Source organism: Phyllobates terribilis, unplaced genomic scaffold (genome assembly GCF_046119375.1).
Source record: "Phyllobates terribilis strain yellow unplaced genomic scaffold, ASM4611937v1 Scaffold_8__6_contigs__length_399053987, whole genome shotgun sequence".
In the NCBI taxonomy this organism is placed as follows: Eukaryota; Metazoa; Chordata; class Amphibia; order Anura; family Dendrobatidae; genus Phyllobates; species Phyllobates terribilis.
In genome coordinates, this window is record NW_027362768.1 from 79,689,847 (window position 1) to 79,707,686 (window position 17,840).

Consider the following 17,840-nt stretch of genomic DNA (forward strand, 5'->3'; position numbering starts at 1 on the left):
ACCTAACATGTCCGCCTGCATCTTCCTCACAGACCGGCAGTTTGCCGGGGACACCCTTATCAACCCCGTCTAAGCACAATAGCCAGCCCTCGGTCCCTCAGATGTGGACAAGTAAAAGACCATTTCCTCCTAGCCATGAGAAAGCTAAGAGGTTGAATTTCACCATCTGCAAGCTCTTGGCTACAGAAATGCTGCCTTTCCGCCTGGTGGACACAGAGGATTTTCGAGACCTTATGTCCGTCGCAGTGCCCCAGTACCAGATGCCCAGTCGGCACTACTTCTCAAAGAAAGGTGTGCCTGCGCTCCACCAGCATGTCGCACATAACATCACCGCTTCTTTGAGAAACTCTGTGTGTGACAGGGTGCATTTCACCACAGACACTTGGACGAGTAGGCATGGACAGGGGCGTTACATGTCGCTGACTGGGCACTGGGTAACTATGGTGACAGCAGGACAAGGGGCTGCTGTCCAAGTCTTGCCGTCCCCACGAGTTGTGCGTCAATCCTCTTTATGTCAAAGTTCCTCCACTGCTTCTGCCTCCTCAACCTCCTCTCGGTCTTCCACCTGCACCCAAAGCCTGTCTGGTCATGCCACAAGCTTTCTAACTGCGCAGAAGGGATCCTGCACACCTCCTTACTATGCTGGCAGTAGGGCTCAACGTCATCAGGTGGTTTTTACATTGAAATGTCTGGGAAATGTGAGTCACACAGCTGAGGAGTTGTGGTCAGCTCTGGAGAACCAATTTCATGAATGGTTGTCTCCACTGGACCTGAAACCAGGGAAGGCCGTGTGCGACAATGCTGCAAACCTGGGTGCGGCCCTTCGCCGGGGCAATGTCACACACGTGCCTTGTATGGCTCACGTGTTGAACCTGGTTGTCCAGCAATTTTTAGCCCACTATCCCAGACTAGATGGCCTTCTGCAGAGGGCACGGTCACTGTGTGCTCACTTCCGCCGTTCGCATCCCGCAGCTCAGCGACTTACATCTCTACAGAAGTCGTTGGGCCTGCCACTTCACCGGCTAAAATGCGATGTGCCTACCCGGTGGAATTCAACTCTGCACATGTTGCAGCGACTGTGGCAGCACCGACAAGCCCTGGTGCAATACGTTCTGACGTATAGCCTGGGCCAACGAGATTCAGAGGTGGGGCAAATCACGCTGGAGGAGTGGTCTCAGATCAGGGACCTATGCACCCTTCTGCACAGTTTTGAAATGGCGACGAAGATGTTTAGTGCTGACGATGCCATTATCAGCATGATTATTCTGGTGATTTACATGCTGGAGCACATGTTAAACAGAATTCGGAGTCAGGTGGTGGCACAAGAGGAGGTGGAGGAAGTAGAGGAGGAGGAGTTGTATGCGGAAGGGCTAACATCTGCAAGGTCCAGACGGTCGGCAGCACCAAGGCGGCAGGCATGTGAGGGTGGGGGAGATGGTTTTACCAGGGCGCATGGTAGCAGCCAAACTAGTGAGGAAGGTGCAGGAGCCCAGGAAGAAGTGGAGGACGAACTGATGGAAGACTCATCAGATGAGGGAGACCTTGATCACATTTCTGTTGTGCGAGGTTGGGGGGAGAGGACAGAGGAAGGAAGCATGATTGTTACCTCGCCACCAACACAACAGGGACTTGGTGCTCCTGGATGCGCAACACACATGAGTGCCTTCTTGCTGCACTACCTGCAACATGACCCTCGAATTGTGAGAATTAGAAATAATCCTGACTACTGGGTTGCCACACTGTTAGATCCCCGGTACAAAAGTAAATTTGCAGAAATTATTCCTGCCATAGAAAGGGATGCACGCATGCAGGAGTATCAGCAGAGACTGTTGCAGAATCTTACATGTGCTTTTCCACAAAATACCAGTGGTGCACGTAGTGAATCTCACAGTTCCAACTTGCCAACCGTGGGACCGTCAAGTGTTCAGCACTCAAACCGTAACAGAACCACAGTATCTGCTGGTAACATCAATTTTGCGGAATCATTTCACCACTTTTTTAGCCCATCCTTTGCAAGGCCACAGGAGACAAGAAGTCTGACACATAGTCAACGCCTAGAGACGATGGTACAGGAGTATCTCCAAGTAAACATTGAAGCCACGACTGTGTCACTGGACCCTTGCTCTTTTTGGGCTTCCAATCTGGATAAATGGCCGGAGCTAGCCACTTTCGCCTTGGAGATCTTGTCATGCCCCGCAGCCAGCGTTCTGTCTGAACGTGTGTTCAGCGCTGCTGGTGGTGTGCTGACAGATAAGCGCACGCGGCTCTCCACTGATAATGTAGACAGACTCACGTTCATAAAGATGAACAAATCATGGATCCGAAACGACTTTTCTACCCCTGTGTCATCCTGGGGAGAGTAAAAGCTTGATGATTGGTTAAAATCACCCTACCAACCGTTTTAAGCTTTCAAATTACTAATCATGTTTATCTGTATCTTGACTGGAAAATAATTTGGGCTTTGTAGCAGTGTGCAGCACTGATCCTATTAGGCCATCTATACTAAAGCTTCACCAGATTTAAAATTAAAAATAATTTTTAGCTGCATCTAGCCCGGAAAATAATTTTGGGGCTCCGAGATGCGCAAGGCACATAAGTGCCTTCTTGCTGCACTACCTGTAGCATGACCCTCATATTGTCAGAATTCGAAGTAATCATGACTACTGGGTTGCCACACTCTTAGATCCCCCAAACTTTTCGATCAACCTTTTCATTTTAATAAAGACCAAATAAATGGTCATTTTTGAAATTATAAGCATTAGCAGGTTGTTAGAAACTGAAATCAAACAGTTTTCAACTCAAAACTTTATTCTAGGTGATGTTACATTTTCACATAGGACCCCTTGTTCGAAAGGAGCTTCTGAACTCTCTCGTTCATTGAATTTGTCAGGTTTTGGATGGTTTCTGCTTCAATTGTTTTGCATGAGGACAGAATACCCTCCCAGAGCTGTTGCTTAGATGTGAACTGCCTCCCGCCATCATAGACACTCCTTTTAATGATGCTCCAAAGGTTCTGAATGGGGTAGAGGTCAGGGGAGCATGGGGGTCACACCATAAGTTTGTCCCCTTTTATGCCCATATCAGCCAGAGATGCAGATGTTTTATGTGCAGCATGAGATGGTGCATTATCATGCAGAAAAATGATCTTGCTGTGAAATACACGGTTCTTCTTCTTGAACCATGGCAGGAAGTGCTGTTTGAGAAAATCCACATACATTATGGAGTTCATCTTTAGCGCCTTCAGGGATCCTAAAGGGGCCGACAATCTCTCTCCCCATGATTCCAGCCCAAAACATTACTCCACCTCCTCCTTGTTGGCGCTGTAGCCGTATTTGCGTGGGGTGTCCATCAACCAGCCATCCTCCACTCCATCCATCTGGACCATCGAGCGCTGCACGGCACTCATCCGTGAACAAAACAGTTTTGAAATCAGTCTTCATGTAATGTTTGGCCCACTGGAGCCGTTTCTGCTTGTGTGAAGTGGATAGAGGAGGTCGACAGGATGGCGCATGCACAGCTGCAAACCTCTGAAGGACCCTGCATCTTGTTGTTCGGGGGACGTTGGAGGCACAAGCAGCTTCAAAAACTTGTCTGCTGCTATGACAAGGCTTTTTTGCCGCTGCTCTTTCAACCTGACGTAATTGCCTGTAGGAAAGAGTCCTCAATTTGCCCTTATCAGCACGCACACGTGTGTACTGTGAATCAGCTACATACTTCTTGATTGCCAAGACACTTCATCCTGATCATCGCACAATGTTGATTGTAGTCATGCCTTGACCTAAACACTCCACAATTTGTTGCTTCTCAGCAGCCGACACATCCTTTTTCTTTCCCATTTTGGCAGAAAATGTAGGCTGCTTAATAATGTGAGACAGCCTTCTTAAGTAGTCTTGCCTTTCATTGGACACACCTGCCAAACTAATTAGCACAGGTGTCTGCAATTGCTTACAGTGATATAAAGAGCCCTGACACACATCACCATCAATGAGTTTAACTGACAAACAAACAAATTCTTCCCTTATCACTCCTAAACACTTTTTGCATAATAATTTGGAACGCAGTGTACATGTGCTTTTCCACAAAACACCAGTGGTTCACGTAGTGAATCTTACAGTTCTAACTTGCCAACCGTGGTCTGTATGGAGTTGTTCAATAAAGGGCCCAAAATTAAGATAACATAGATGGGAGAGGTCTCTATGAATAGGAATTCCTAAGTATTTGATACCCTGTGAGGGCCAGGCAAAGGGAAAGTTGGACTGGATGGAATCCTATATGGATTTGGGGAGGGAGACATCGAGGGCCTCAGACTTCGCTGCATTGATTTTAAAATTTTACCATGTAACAAAGTGATCTATTTCAGCCATAACAGCATGGATGGATATATGTGATTGAGTGATATATACTAGGACATCATCAGCAAATAGAGAGCACTTGTACTCGGTGCCTCCCACCTCAATCCACCTAATATTGGGGTTATGGCGAATTGATGAGAGCAGGTGCTCCGTCACTAGGATGTATAAGAGAGGGGACAGAGGACATCACTGCCTTGTCCCATTGGTGATTGTGAAAGGTGATGAAAATGTTCTGACGCACCCCCTGGGCCTTGGGACACCCGGAGCCGGACCCTTTTTGGTGGATGCTGGTGGTTGTAGTCTTCGTGGCGGCGACCCGGTTCCGTGGCTCAGGGCGGTCAAACCAGTGGCGGAACTATTTATGTGGTTTTGATGTTTAAATGTCCGACTACGCCACCCGTGGATTGCGGTCAGAGTGAACCGCCGCTACAGGGCAGACCGCTGAGGCTGGTGTTGTGGGTGCAGCAGAGCGTAGCATAACTCCCCACGGGAGGAGTATAGCCTCAGGGCAGTGTATGCGGAGGATGGGGGTGATGGTGCAGGGCAGCAGCAGTAACGACACGGAGTCAGTGATGCAGTTCAGGGCCTTTACTCACAGTTCTTATTATCCAGACCACGTCTGCAGGTAACGGCTGCCCACGTCGTACTGTGCTCACCAGGTGAGGGGCTCAGACAACTCCCAGATAACTTTGGAGCACTTCACAGGACCCCCTTTGTGTGTCCTTTGTCTGGCCTTTCTTACCAACACTTCTGTCCGGCTGCCTCGGGCCTCCTCTTGGTAAACTTGGCGCCAGTTTCCCTGACCCTATGTGGTGCCTTCCTAGCGGGTGTAGCGAGGGGCTGCACCACATAAAATGTCAGAGCCTCCGGTTTCTAGCTGAGGGTCGTTTCCTGCCTCCACTAGTTCGGGGACCGGTCTCCCCCTTTGGCCTGACCCCTCCACGCAGGTGGATTCGGGCGTGCGGTGGCGACTCGCCCGTCCGCACCCCTGGGATCCCTTCATTCCTCGTTCCTGGAGCCTTCTCCGCTCCTCTTCCTTCCTTCTCCCTCTTCCAGGCCTGGGCCTCTGTTACTAGGCCCGCCTCCGGAGCAGATCTCATGCAGAGCCCCTGCTCCCTGCCACTTCTGCTCAGACTTCTCTGCACTGAACTAAGATGGTGCCCACCTTTTATACTCCCTTCTCAATGCACCCAGGAACTGCTTCCTCCCTGCTCCTGCACTACAGGGTTCCCCTTCCTCAGTGTTCCCTCCCCCCACTCCAGCCAGGGACAGGGACTGTCGTGCCCATCTCAGGGGCATATTGGTCGCCCTGCCCCACGGCAATGTGGTGTAATGCATGCAGGTGTCGGGTCCTGATCCACACTCCATCCTTACCTGAGAGTGAGATATCACACCTCTGGGTGAGGTGCAATACGTCTGTAGCAACCGAGCCCTCAGGGTGCTACAGTTCCATTTATCTTCAGCCTAGGTGACGTATTGCGATACAGGGCCGTGATTTTGGCTATAAAAGGGTCCCCTAGACCCCTACCCCAAGCTTTTTAAGAGAATCATATATGGAGTGCCAGGAGACTCAATGGAATGCTTTCTCAGCATCCAACGAGAGTATCTAATTACAAATTTTTAACTGCATCTAGCCCAGGAAATACTTTGTGCCTAGTAGCAGTGTCTGCTAGTCAGCGGATTATCCCGGCTGTTAAGCAAGCTGCACCACCTGTAGTTTAGACACTTAATTTTTTCAAAGGAAAGGCTTCGGGACCATGGGATACTTAGTGAAGAGCATCAGGAGGCACCCCAAGGCATAGGGGCTGGGACTGGCAGTAGGATGCCTTGCGGTGGACAGCCGAGTTCGATCCTTATAAAAGCTTTTTAACTGCAGCAGCTTTAGTGGACGCTACTGGAGCTGGAATTACCGCGGCTGCTGGCATGAGACTTGCCCTCCAATAGATCCTTGTAAATGGATTTAAAGTGTATTCATTCAAATTAGAGAGACAATTTAAATTAAAAAGCTTAGAGCTGCCTCCACCACAGGGGGGCTCGCTCGACCCACCAGCGGACAGGCACCAGTATTGGGAGAGGGGGGCTGGCCGTCAGGGTTCACCGCGGCTCTGGCACAAACCCGGCGACACGGAGGTGGCACGGGCAGGAGCGGACTGGCCGTGTCGGCTTCTCACTTTTTGGATTTTAGAAGGGCATGACATACCGATATCTGTGTCTCCCCCTCCTTTTACTCCTCCACCTCTTTTATTTTCGCATGACTATATGTACTTGTCACTTTTCCATGTGTTAGTTATGTCTTCTGAGCAGTTTGTCAGCTTTTGGACACCTTTGAAGGTGTTTTCTATGTGTTTCTATGTGTTTTTGTTTGCCTGCCATTGGTTTTAACGGTGTTCGAAGGTGTTCGACGAACAGTTCGACGAACAGTTCGGCGAACACACGGGTGTTCGACGAACCGAACCGAACTCGAACACTACGGGGGTGGCTCAACACTACCGATGAGTCCTTCATATTTAGGCGTTTTCAGCCAATTTTCAGAATTTTTGAAAATTTCACTTTTTTGTGAAAATATCCACTAAATGAGGGAATAATATGTGTGAGGGTACCCCTGGAGAGTTCCAAATGTGTGTAGGTAGAATATTTATCCCACGAGGGTAAAATTGAAAAAAGTTGAAAAAAAATTTTTTTTTGGACTTTGTCATTTTTCCGGCATTTATCAGACTTTCAGAAAGGGGAAATGTCAGTGAGCGTTCCGATTTCAGTTCCAGAGCGATTCGCCCGATGAGTCCTTCATATTTAGGCGTTTTCAGCCAATTTTCAGAATTTTTGAAAATTTCACTTTTTTGTGAAAATATCCAGTAAATGAGGGAATAATAATGGGTGAGGTTACCCCAGGAGAGTTTCAAATGTGTGTGGGTAGGATATATATCCCACGTGGGTAACATTGAAAAAAGTTGAAAAAATATTTTTTTGGGACTTAGTCATTTTTCCGGCGTTTATCACACTTTCAGATAGGGGAAATAGCAGTGAGCGTTCCGATTTCAGTTCCAGAGCAATTCGCCCGATGAGTCCTTCATATTTAGGCGTTTTCAGCTAATTTTCTGAATTTTTGAAAATTTCACTTTTTTGTGAAAATATCCAGTAAATGAGGGAATAACATGTGTGAGGGTACCCCAGGAGAGTTCCAAATGTGTGTGGGTAGGATATATATCCCACAAGGGTAAAATTGAAAAAAGTTGAAAAAAATTTTTTTTTTGACTTAGACATTTTTCTTCCATTTATCAGACTTTCAGATAGGGGAAATGTCAGTGAGCATTCCAATTTCAGTTCCAGAGGAATTCGCCCGAGGAGTCCTTCATATTTAGTCGTTTTCAGCCAATTTTCTGAATTTTTGAAAATTTCACTTTTTTGTGAAAATATCCACTAAATGAGGGAATAATAATGGGTGAGGTTACCCCAGGAGAGTTCCAAATGTGTGTGGGTAGGATATATATCCCACGGGGGTAAAATTGAAAAAAGTTGAAAAAAAATTTTTTTTTGGACTTTGTCGTTTTTCCGGCGTTTATCAGGCTTTCAGATAGGGGAAATGTCAGTGAGCGTTCCGATTTCAGTTCCATAACGATTCGCCCGATGAGTCATTCATATTTAGGCGTTTTCAGCCAATTTTCTGAATTTTTGAAAATTTCACTTTTTTGTGAAAATATCCAGTAATTGAGAGAATAATATGTGTGAGGGTACCCCAGGAGAGTTCCAAATGTGTGTGGGTAGGATATATATCCCACGGGGGTAAAATTGAAAAAAGTTGAAAAAAATTTTTTTTTGGACTTAGTCATTTTTCCGGCATTTATCAGACTTTCGGATAGGGGAAATGTCAGTGAGCGTTCCGATTTCAGTTCCAGAGCGATTCGCCCGATGAGTCCTTCATATTTAGGCGTTTTCAGCCAATTTTCAGAATTTTTGAAAATTTCACTTTTTTGTGAAAATATCCACTAAATGAGGGAATAATATGTGTGAGGGTACCCCAGGAGAGTTCCAAATGTGTGTGGGTAGAATATTTATCCCACGTGGGTAAAATTGAAAAAAGTTGAAAAAAAATTTTTTTTGGACTTAGTCATTTTTCCGGCGTTTATCAGACTTTCAGATAGGGGAAATGTCAGTGAGCGTTCCCATTTCAGTTCCAGAGCGATTCGCCCGATGAGACCTTCATATTTAGTCGTTTTCAGCTAATTTTCAGAATTTTTGTAAATTTCTCTTTTTTGTGAAAATATCCAGTAAATGAGGGAATAACATGTGTGAGGGTACCCCAGGAGAGTTCTAAATGTGTGTGGGTAGGGTATATATCCCACAAGGGTAAAATTGAAAAAAGTTGAAAAAAATTTTTTTTTGGACTTAGTCATTTTTCCGGCGTTTATCAGACTTTCAGATAGGGGAAATGTCAGTGAGCGTTCCGATTTCAGTTTCAGAGCGATTCGCCCGATGAGTCCTTCATATTTAGTCGTTTTCAGCCAATTTTCAGAATTTTTGAAAATTTCACATTTTTGTGAAAATATCCACTAAATTAGGGAATAATATGTGTGAAGGTACCCCAGCAGAGTTCCAAATGTGTGTGGGTAGGATATATATCCCACTGGGGTAAAATTGAAAAAAGTAAAAAAAAAATTTGGGGGGGAATTAGTCATTTTTCTGGCATGTATCAGACTTTCAGATAGGGGAAATGTCAGTGAGCGTTCCGATTTCAGTTCCAGAGCGATTCGCCCGATGAGTCCTTCATATTTAGGTGTTTTCAGACAATTTTCAGAATTTTTGAAAATTTCACTTTTTTGTGAAAATATCCAGTAAATGAGGGAATAATAATGGGTGAGGTTACCCCAGGAGAGTTCCAAATGTGTGTGGGTAGGATATATATCCCACTGGGGTAAAATTGAAAAAAGTTTTAAAAAATTTTTTTTAGGACTTTGTCATTTTTCAGGCGTTTATCAGGCTTTCAGATAGGGGAAATAGCAGTGAGCATTCCGATTTCAGTTCCAGAGCAATTCTCCCGATAAGTCCTTCATATTTAGGCGTTTTCAGCCAATTTTCTGAATTTTTGAAAATTTCACTTTTTTGTGAAAATATCCACTAAATGAGGGAATAATATGTGTAAGCGTACCCCCGGAGAGTTCCAAATGTGTGTGGGTAGAATATATATCCCACGTGGGTAAAATTGAAAAAAGTTGAAAAAAAATTTTTTTTGGACTTAATAATTTTTCCGGCGTTTATCAGACTTTCAGAAAGGGGAAATGTCAGTGAGCGTTCCGATTTCAGTTCCAGAGCTATTCACCCGATGAGTCCTTCATATTTAGTTGTTTTCAGCCAATTTTCTGAATTTTTGAAAATTTCACTTTTTTTGTGAAAATATCCACTAAATGAGGGAATAATATGTGTGAGCGTACCCCAGGAGAGTTCCAAATGTGTGTGGGTAGAATATTTATCCCACGTGTGTAAAATTGAAAAAAGTTGAAAAAAATTTTTTTTTGGACTTAGTCATTTTTCCGGCGTTTATCAGACTTTCAGATAGGGGAAATGTCAGTGAGCGTTCCGATTTCAGTTCCAGAGCGATTCGCCCGATGAGTCCTTCATATTTAGTCGTTTTCAGCCAATTTTCAGAATTTTTGAAAATTTCACATTTTCGTGAAAATATCCACTAAATTAGGGAATAATATGTGTGAAGGTACCCCAGCAGAGTTCCAAATGTGTGTGGGTAGGATATATATCCCACTGGGGTAAAATTGAAAAAAGTTTTAAAAAATTTTTTTTTGGACTTAGTCATTTTTCCGGCATTTATCAGGCTTTCAGATAGGGGAAATAGCAGTGAGCATTCCGATTTCAGTTCCAGAGCAATTCTCCCGATGAGTCCTTCATATTTAGGCGTTTTCAGCCAATTTTCAGAATTTTTGAAAATTTCACTTTTTTGTGAAAATATCCACTAAATGAGGGAATAATATGTGTGAGGGTACCCCAGGAGAGTTCCAAATGTGTGTCGGTAGAATATTTATCCCACGTGGGTAAAAATTGAAAAAAGTTGAAAAATTTTTTTTTTTCGACTTATTCATTTTTCCGGAGTTTATCAGACTTTCAGATAGGGGAAATGTCAGTGAGCGTTCCGATTTCAGTTCCATAGCGATTCGCCGATGAGTCCTTCATATTTAGGCGTTTTCAGCCAATTTTCAGAATTTTTGAAAATTTCACTTTTTTGTGAAAATATCCACTAAATGAGGGAATAATATGTGTGAGGGTACCCCAGGAGAGTTCCAAATGTGTGTGGGTAGAATATTTATCCCACGTGGGTAAAATTGAAAAAAGTTGAAAAAAAATTTTTTTTGGACTTAGTCATTTTTCCGGCGTTTATCAGACTTTCAGATAGGGGAAATGTCAGTGAGCGTTCCCATTTCAGTTCCAGAGCGATTCGCCCGATGAGACCTTCATATTTAGTCGTTTTCAGCTAATTTTCAGAATTTTTGTAAATTTCTCTTTTTTGTGAAAATATCCAGTAAATGAGGGAATAACATGTGTGAGGGTACCCCAGGAGAGTTCTAAATGTGTGTGGGTAGGGTATATATCCCACAAAGGTAAAATTGAAAAAAGTTGAAAAAAATTTTTTTTTGGACTTAGTCATTTTTCCGGCGTTTATCAGACTTTCAGATAGGGGAAATGTCAGTGAGCGTTCCGATTTCAGTTTCAGAGCGATTCGCCCGATGAGTCCTTCATATTTAGTCGTTTTCAGCCAATTTTCAGAATTTTTGAAAATTTCACATTTTTGTGAAAATATCCACTAAATTAGGGAATAATATGTGTGAAGGTACCCCAGCAGAGTTCCAAATGTGTGTGGGTAGGATATATATCCCACTGGGGTAAAATTGAAAAAAGTAAAAAAAAAATTTGGGGGGGAATTAGTCATTTTTCTGGCATGTATCAGACTTTCAGATAGGGGAAATGTCAGTGAGCGTTCCGATTTCAGTTCCAGAGCGATTCGCCCGATGAGTCCTTCATATTTAGGCGTTTTCAGACAATTTTCAGAATTTTTGAAAATTTCACTTTTTTGTGAAAATATCCACTAAATGAGGGAATAATAATGGGTGAGGTTACCCCAGGAGAGTTCCAAATGTGTGTGGGTAGGATATATATCCCACTGGGGTAAAATTGAAAAAAGTTTTAAAAAATTTTTTTTAGGACTTTGTCATTTTTCAGGCGTTTATCAGGCTTTCAGATAGGGGAAATAGCAGTGAGCATTCCGATTTCAGTTCCAGAGCAATTCTCCCGATAAGTCCTTCATATTTAGGCGTTTTCAGCCAATTTTCTGAATTTTTGAAAATTTCACTTTTTTGTGAAAATATCCACTAAATGAGGGAATAATATGTGTAAGCGTACCCCCGGAGAGTTCCAAATGTGTGTGGGTAGAATATATATCCCACGTGGGTAAAATTGAAAAAAGTTGAAAAAAAATTTTTTTTGGACTTAATAATTTTTCCGGCGTTTATCAGACTTTCAGAAAGGGGAAATGTCAGTGAGCGTTCCGATTTCAGTTCCAGAGCTATTCACCCGATGAGTCCTTCATATTTAGTTGTTTTCAGCCAATTTTCTGAATTTTTGAAAATTTCACTTTTTTTGTGAAAATATCCACTAAATGAGGGAATAATATGTGTGAGCGTACCCCAGGAGAGTTCCAAATGTGTGTGGGTAGAATATTTATCCCACGTGTGTAAAATTGAAAAAAGTTGAAAAAAATTTTTTTTTGGACTTAGTCATTTTTCCGGCGTTTATCAGACTTTCAGATAGGGGAAATGTCAGTGAGCGTTCCGATTTCAGTTCCAGAGCGATTCGCCCGATGAGTCCTTCATATTTAGTCGTTTTCAGCCAATTTTCAGAATTTTTGAAAATTTCACATTTTCGTGAAAATATCCACTAAATTAGGGAATAATATGTGTGAAGGTACCCCAGCAGAGTTCCAAATGTGTGTGGGTAGGATATATATCCCACTGGGGTAAAATTGAAAAAAGTTTTAAAAAATTTTTTTTTGGACTTAGTCATTTTTCCGGCATTTATCAGGCTTTCAGATAGGGGAAATAGCAGTGAGCATTCCGATTTCAGTTCCAGAGCAATTCTCCCGATGAGTCCTTCATATTTAGGCGTTTTCAGCCAATTTTCAGAATTTTTGAAAATTTCACTTTTTTGTGAAAATATCCACTAAATGAGGGAATAATATGTGTGAGGGTACCCCAGGAGAGTTCCAAATGTGTGTCGGTAGAATATTTATCCCACGTGGGTAAAAATTGAAAAAAGTTGAAAAATTTTTTTTTTTCGACTTATTCATTTTTCCGGAGTTTATCAGACTTTCAGATAGGGGAAATGTCAGTGAGCGTTCCGATTTCAGTTCCATAGCGATTCGCCGATGAGTCCTTCATATTTAGGCGTTTTCAGCCAATTTTCAGAATTTTTGAAAATTTCACTTTTTTGTGAAAATATCCACTAAATGAGGGAATAATATGTGTGAGGGTACCCCAGGAGAGTTCCAAATGTGTGTGGATAGAATATATATCCCACGGGGGTAAAATTGAAAAAAGTTGAAAAATTTTTTTTGGGGACTTAGTCATTTTTCCGGCGTTTATCAGACTTTCAGATAGGGGAAATGTCAGTGAGCGTTCCGATTTCAGTTTCAGAGCGATTCGCCCGATGAGTCCTTCATATTTAGTCGTTTTCAGCCAATTTTCAGAATTTTTGAAAATTTCACATTTTCGTGAAAATATCCACTAAATTAGGGAATAATATGTGTGAAGGTACCCCAGCAGAGTTCCAAATGTGTGTGGGTAGGATATATATCCCACTGGGGTAAAATTGAAAAAAGTAAAAAAAAAATTTGGGGGGGAATTAGTCATTTTTCTGGCATGTATCAGACTTTCAGATAGGGGAAATGTCAGTGAGCGTTCCGATTTCAGTTCCAGAGCGATTCGCCCGATGAGTCCTTCATATTTAGGCGTTTTCAGACAATTTTCAGAATTTTTGAAAATTTCACTTTTTTGTGAAAATATCCAGTAAATGAGGGAATAATAATGGGTGAGGTTACCCCAGGAGAGTTCCAAATGTGTGTGGGTAGGATATATATCCCACTGGGGTAAAATTGAAAAAAGTTTTAAAAAATTTTTTTTTGGACTTTGTCATTTTTCAGGCGTTTATCAGGCTTTCAGATAGGGGAAATAGCAGTGAGCATTCCGATTTCAGTTCCAGAGCAATTCTCCCGATAAGTCCTTCATATTTAGGCGTTTTCAGCCAATTTTCTGAATTTTTGAAAATTTCACTTTTTTGTGAAAATATCCACTAAATGAGGGAATAATATGTGTAAGCGTACCCCCGGAGAGTTCCAAATGTGTGTGGGTAGAATATATATCCCACGTGGGTAAAATTGAAAAAAGTTGAAAAAAAATTTTTTTTGGACTTAATAATTTTTCCGGCGTTTATCAGACTTTCAGAAAGGGGAAATGTCAGTGAGCGTTCCGATTTCAGTTCCAGAGCGATTCGCCCGATGAGTCCTTCATATTTAGTTGTTTTCAGCCAATTTTCTGAATTTTTGAAAATTTCACTTTTTTTGTGAAAATATCCACTAAATGAGGGAATAATATGTGTGAGCGTACCCCAGGAGAGTTCCAAATGTGTGTGGGTAGAATATTTATCCCACGTGTGTAAAATTGAAAAAAGTTGAAAAAAATTTTTTTTTGGACTTAGTCATTTTTCTGGTGTTTATCAGACTTTCAGATAGGGGAAATGTCAGTGAGCGTTCCAATTTCAGTTCCAGAGCGATTCGCCCGATGAGTCCTTCATATTTAGTCGTTTTCAGCCAATTTTCAGAATTTTTGAAAATTTCACTTTTTTGTAAAAATATCCACTAAATGAGGGAACAATATGTGTGAGGGTATCCCAGGAGAGTTCCAAATGTGTGTGGATAGAATATATATCCCACGGGGGTAAAATTGAAAAAAGTTGAAAAATTTTTTTTGGGGACTTAGTCATTTTTCCGGCGTTTATCAGACTTTCAGATAGGGGAAATGTCAGTGAGCGTTCCGATTTCAGTTTCAGAGCGATTCGCCCGATGAGTCCTTAATATTTAGTCGTTTTCAGCCAATTTTCAGAATTTTTGAAAATTTCACATTTTCGTGAAAATATCCACTAAATTAGGGAATAATATGTGTGAAGGTACCCCAGCAGAGTTCCAAATGTGTGTGGGTAGGATATATATCCCACTGTGGTAAAATTGAAAAAAGTAAAAAAAAAATTTTGGGGGGAATTAGTCATTTTTCTGGCATTTATCAGACTTTCAGATAGGGGAAATGTCAGTGAGCGTTCCGATTTCAGTTCCAGAGCGATTCGCCCGATGAGTCCGTCATATTTAGGCGTTTTCAGACAATTTTCAGAATTTTTGAAAATTTCACTTTTTTTGAAAATATCCAGTAAATGAGGGAATAATAATGGGTGAGGTTACCCCAGGAGAGTTCCAAATGTGTGTGGGTAGGATATATATCCCACTGGGGTAAAATTGAAAAAAGTTTTAAAAAATTTTTTTTTGGACTTTGTCATTTTTCCGGCGTTTATCAGGCTTTCAGATAGGGGAAATAGCAGTGAGCATTCCGATTTCAGTTCCAGAGCAATTCTCCCGATGAGTCCTTCATATTTAGGCGTTTTCAGCCAATTTTCAGAATTTTTGAAAATTTCACTTTTTTGTGAAAATATCCACTAAATGAGGGAATAATATGTGTGAGGGTACCCCAGGAGAGTTCCAAATGTGTGTGGGTAGGATATATATCCCACGGGGGTAAAATTGAAAAAAGTTGAAAAAAATTTTTTTTGGGACTTAGTCATTTTTCCGGGGTTTATCAGACTTTCAGATAGGGGAAATGTGAGTGAGCGTTCCGATTTCAGTTCCAGAGCGATTCGCCCGATGAGTCCTTCATATTTAGTCGTTTTCAGCCAATTTTCTGAATTTTTGAAAATTTCACTTTTTTGTGAAAATATCCACTAAATTAGGGAATAATATGTGTGAGGGTACCCCAGGAGAGTTCCAAATGTGTGTGGGTAGAATATTTATCCCACGTGGGTAAAATTGAAAAAAGTTGAAAAAAAATTTTTTTTGGACTTAGTCATTTTTCTGGTGTTTATCAGACTTTCAGATAGGGGAAATGTCAGTGAGCATTCCGATTTCAGTTCCAGAGCGATTCGGCCGATGAGTCCTTCATATTTAGTTGTTTTCAGCCAATTTTCTGAATTTTTGAAAATTTCACTTTTTTGTGAAAATATCCACTAAATGAGGGAATAATATGTGCGAGCGTACCCCAGGAGAGTTCCAAATGTGTGTGGATAGAATATATATCCCACGGGGGTAAAATTGAAAAAAGTTGAAAAAAATTTTTTTTTGGACTTAGTCATTTTTCCGGCGTTTATCAGACTTTCAGATAGGGGAAATGTCAGTGAGCGTTCCAATTTCAGTTCCAGAGCGATTCGCCCGATGAGTCCTTCATATTTAGTCGTTTTCAGCCAATTTTCAGAATTTTTGAAAATTTCACTTTTTTGTAAAAATATCCACTAAATGAGGGAACAATATGTGTGAGGGTATCCCAGGAGAGTTCCAAATGTGTGTGGATAGAATATATATCCCACGGGGGTAAAATTGAAAAAAGTTGAAAAATTTTTTTTGGGGACTTAGTCATTTTTCCGGCGTTTATCAGACTTTCAGATAGGGGAAATGTCAGTGAGCGTTCCGATTTCAGTTTCAGAGCGATTCGCCCGATGAGTCCTTCATATTTAGTCGTTTTCAGCCAATTTTCAGAATTTTTGAAAATTTCACATTTTCGTGAAAATATCCACTAAATTAGGGAATAATATGTGTGAAGGTACCCCAGCAGAGTTCCAAATGTGTGTGGGTAGGATATATATCCCACTGGGGTAAAATTGAAAAAAGTAAAAAAAAAATTTTGGGGGGAATTAGTCATTTTTCTGGCATTTATCAGACTTTCAGATAGGGGAAATGTCAGTGAGCGTTCCGATTTCAGTTCCAGAGCGATTCGCCCGATGAGTCCTTCATAATTAGGCGTTTTCAGCCAATTTTCAGAATTTTTGAAAATTTCACTTTTTTATGAAAATATCCAGTAAATGAGGGAATAATAATGGGTGAGGTTACCCCAGGAGAGTTCCAAATGTGTGTGGGTAGGATATACAGTGCCTACAAGTAGTATTCAACCCCCTGCAGATTTAGCTGGTTTGATAAGATGCAAATAAGTTAGAGCCTTCAAACTGCAAACGAGAGTAGGTTTTATGAACAGAAGCATAAATCTTACAAACCAAAAAGTTATGTTGCTCAGTTGAATTTTATTAATTTTTAAACATAAAAGTGTGGGTCAATTATTATACAACCCCTATGTTTAATATTTTGTGGAATAACCCTTGTTTGCAATTACAGCTAATAATCGTCTTTTATAAGACCTGATCAGGCCGGCACAGGTCTGTGGAGTTATCTTGGCCCACTCCTCCATGCAGATCTTCTCCTAGTTATCTAGGTTCTTTGGGTGTCTCATGTGGACTTTATTCTTGAGCTCCTTCCACAAGTTTTCAATTGGGTTAAGGTCAGGAGACTGACTAGGCCACTCCAACACCTTGACTTTTTCCCTCTTGAACCAGGCTTTGGTTTTCTTGGCTGTGTGCTTTGAGTCGTTGTCTTGTTGGAAGATGAAATTATGACCCATCTTAAGATCCTTGATGGAGGAGCGGAGGTTCTTGGCCAAAATCTCCAGGTAGGCTGTGCTATCCATCTTCCCATGGATGCGGACCAGATGGCCAGGCCCCTTGGCAGAGAAACAGCCCCACAGCATGATGCTGCCACCACCATGCTTGACTGTAGGGATGGTATTCTTGGGGTCATATGCAGTGCCATCCAGTCTCCTAATGTCACGTGTGTGGTTGGCACCAAAGATCTCGATCTTGGTCTCATCAGACCATAGAACCTTGAACCAGTCTGTCTCAGAGTCCTCCAAGTGATCATGAGCAAACTGTAGACGAGCCTTGACATGACGCTTTGAAAGTAAAGGTACCTTACGGGCTCATCTGGAACGGAGACCATTGCGGTGGAGTACGTTACTTATGGTATTGACTGAAACCAATGTCCCCACTGCCATGAGATCTTCCCGGAGCTCCTTCCTTGTTGTCCTTGGGTTAGCCTTGACTCTTCGGACAAGCCTGGCCTCGATACGGGAGGACACTTTCAAAGGCTGTCCAGGCCGTGGAAGGCTAACAGTAGTTCCATAAGCCTTCCAGTTACGGATGATGCTCCCAACAGTGGAGACAGGTAGGCCCAACTCCTTGGAAGGGGTTTTGTACCCCTTGCCAGCCTTGTGACCCTCCACGATCTTGTCTCTGATGGCCTTGGAATGCTACTTTGTCTTTCCCATGTTGACCATGTCTGAGTGCTGTTCACAA